The sequence below is a fragment of the Arachis ipaensis genome, chromosome B10 (genome assembly GCF_000816755.2).
Source record: "Arachis ipaensis cultivar K30076 chromosome B10, Araip1.1, whole genome shotgun sequence".
In the NCBI taxonomy this organism is placed as follows: domain Eukaryota; kingdom Viridiplantae; phylum Streptophyta; class Magnoliopsida; order Fabales; family Fabaceae; genus Arachis; species Arachis ipaensis.
This window is the reverse complement of record NC_029794.2, coordinates 81,250,734-81,254,486: the sequence shown is the minus strand read 5'-3', so window position 1 is coordinate 81,254,486 and position 3,753 is coordinate 81,250,734.

Genomic DNA, 3,753 nt, shown 5'->3' with positions numbered 1-3,753 from the left:
TTGAGATACACAATTGATATTCACTGTAGGTGAACTTCGACCTACAGGAATAACAATGCTCTTAGATGAACTTCGGCCTACAGGACCTCTAGGGCCAATAGAAAAGCAGCAGATGAACATACAATAGAATATCATGCCATAAGACTTAACTCTTTATCTTTATCCTCTTTTCCTCTCTTCTCTTTGACTTTTGATTCTGCACTTGTTATCTTCTTTATCATCTTTCCACAATCATAAATCAAGCATCACAATATCTCAGTGATCTCATTTCATAATTCTCTGTATACATCACAACATTAGCTTTTAATTCCCTCTCTTTCTAACATGATTACAAGCTTCTAAATCTTGTTTCATTACTTTATATACTTCTATACCCTTTCTTATACCTTTCCTTAGGTATTTAATTAAGAGAATGAGGAAATTCTAGACTCAAAACTGCTTTCCTAAAGCTTTTAGAGAAAACTGCCTTTTTGTCAATATTTTATTATTATTAATAAAATAATATTATTAATAAAATAATAATTTTAATATTTTAATATTAAAAAAATAATATTTTATTCAACTTTCAAAAATTGTATTTTGACCCCTGAACTTTTTAGAAATTACATTTTGACCCCTTAAGTTTTAATATTTGCACTTTGGTCCCGCAACTTTCCATTAATTAACTTTCAACCCCAAACTTTATAATAATTATAACTTGACCCCAAAATCATCAAAACCAACATTTTTCTTGTCCTTCATAGACCAAAAACATTTTCCCAAAAGTTCATCAGATTTCAGCTTGATTTTCAACTAGTTTTTCAATCTTTTCGGTAACTGATTTTTACCTGATTTTGACCAAACCAAAGAGCAACGTTTCAGCCATCAAATGCACATCAAAAAACATCAAATATCATGAATTTCATGGCTGGAAAGCCACGTTTTCCAGTAGCAACAACAACAACTTCAGAACCATCAAAAACATGATTTTCAAGCATTAAACAACAATATCTCATGATCAAACCATCATAGAAACACTCAAAATCAAGCCTCAAGAAACAATATCTGATTTAACACTTCAAGAACATAGCCAATCATTGATTAATTTACCAAACCTTACCTCCTTTGCTGCTGCCAAAAGTTGAGCCAAAAACAAGCTTCCAAAAGCACTTTTACGCCTATTTAAACATCAAAAACAACTTTAGAACCATATGAACCATGAAGGCTGAAGCTTCATGATGATGAAAAGAAGGTTATTCTCACCTTAAAGCAGCTAGAAATCACATTTACTTAGAGCCTATGGTGGTTGAACAAGAGATCCGAAGAGAAAACATGAAGAAAACACCATTAGCTTGAGTTTCCACCATGGCTGAAACTTCAAGGAGGAGGAGGAGCCATCATACCTTGATTTACTCCTTAAAAATTGTCATAGAAATGAAGAGGAGGAAGAGATGAACATTTTGGTCGGATTAGATTTTTGATAGGGGTTTTAGTTTGAGAAAGAACGGAGGTTGAAGCTCAGGTGTTCATGGAAGTTCTCTTGGTTTTCTCTCATGGAATTCTAGCTTGTTTAGGAAGAAAAATGATAGTAATGATGATGCCTAGGAGACCGTGGGTTAGGATAAGCATTATTCTAAGTTTGGTATAAAAAAATATCTCAAGAAAGGATAATTACTAAAACTAGATGTATTAGAATACAAGTGTTTCTTATTTTTCTCTTAAGAAACCTTTGCTTGGAGAGCAAGAAAGAAAATATATGGTGGCTATCCCTGGGAGAGCCACGTGTCATAGGGTGCTGAATCATCAGAATTTAATAATAAAATATTATTTTGAAGATAATTACTAAAACTATATACATTAGATTACACTACTAAAAGATAAACATGAGCTTTACTAATATAAATGATACTAGTAACAAGATAATCATGAGAATAAAAGATATATGATGAAGCATTAGCATTGCTAAGTTCATCTAAGAATTCCGGTATTATCCATTACTGGTAGATTTCTAGCTCAGTTATTATATTACTAAACATAGATCAATATTAACCACAGCAAAGGAAATAATAATATAATATTCCAAATAAAATAATAATATATAAATATTATATTAATATAATTTTTCTCTCAAAATTCGTGACCGGCTCGTCACATAGAGACTAACCACGAAAATCAGAATTTTGAAATTCGGACTCGAAGTGGCTCAAAAACGCAACTTTTCACGACATGCTTACTTAGATCAGGAGAGGTGTCTGGTGCAGTCAAGCTGCTGACTCAGCAGCTTGATGACACAGCACCTGTGCAGCAGAGGTGCTTATATGCACTAAAATTCCTAAAAATTCCATAAAAATTTTGTTTGATCCCAAAAAAGCGCTGTTTCTTCGAGGCTTAAAGGTAGGCCGTTACATGGTGGATCTATACATATGAGAAAGATAATTGAAGAGGCTTAAGAGCTCATTGATACAGTTGCTAGAAATCAATATCTATACTTAGGTAGTGGGTCCTCCAAGAAAGAATAAGCTAAAGCAGTATGCACTGAACTTAGTCCTCAAGAACAAGTTGCTGAACTCAATCAGCAATTGCTTATTATAACAAAACAGTTTACAGAATTCAAAGAGATGCTCCAAGACACTAAAAATGCTAACCAGAATATGGAAGCACAATTGGATCAGACAAGACAGCAGCTATCTAAACAGATAACAGAAGAGTGCCAAGCTGTTCATTTAAGGAGTGGGAAGACATTGAATATCTCAACTCAAGGCAGCAGAAAGCCAAGAAAGGAACAACTGACAGAGGATGACCAAACCACTGCACGAAATCCCTCTGAGGACAGTAAGAGCTCAGAGAGGAATAATTCTGGCGTTCAAACGCCAGAAAAGGGTGAAAAGTTGGCATTGAACGCCTAGTGGATGGCTAATTTTGGCGTCCAAACACCAGAAAAGGGTAGCAACTTGTTTCCAATTCGATTTTTTTTCAATTTTTCATGTTTTAATTCATAATTTTTTGCATCAAACATATTTTAAATGTTCAAATTTCAATTTCTATTTTCAAAAATTAATAATCTTTCCAATTCTTTTTAATTCTTTTTCAATTCTTTTCAATTCCTTCCAAAACGTTTTCGAAACTTACATATCTTTTCAAAATTCTTTTCAACTCTTTTTAATTTTTCTTGCATATAGTAATAACTTTTTAAAATTAATTGCATCATTCTTCTTCTACTCCTTTCTATTTTATTTTGCTTGAGGACGAGCAAAGCTTTTAAATTTGGTTTGGAGAAGCTCAGCTTTTTGCTTTCCATAACTATTAATGGCACCTAAGGCCGGATAAACCTCTAGGAAGAGGAGCAACAAAGGCAAGGAAGAGACATAAAGGAGCTCAAAAACTCCATTGGTTCTTCAAGAGGAAGAAGAAGCCTCCATCACTAAGGTGGACCCGTTCTTTAATCTCCTTGTTTATTTTCTTTTCTATTTTTGGTTTTTATGCTTTATATTTTGACTATGTTTTTGTCTTTATTACATGATCATTAGTGTTTAGAGTCTATGTCTTAAATCTATGAATGATTCCATAAATCTCTCACCTTTCTTAAATGAAAAATATTTTTATTTGCAAAAGAACAAGAAGTGCATAATTTCAAAATTTATCTTTAAATTAGTTTAACTATTTTGATGTGGTGGCAATACTTCTTGCTTTCTGAATGTATGCTTGAACAGTGCATATTTTTTTATAGTGAAGTTTATGAATGTTAAAATTGTTGGCTCTTGAAAGAATAATGAA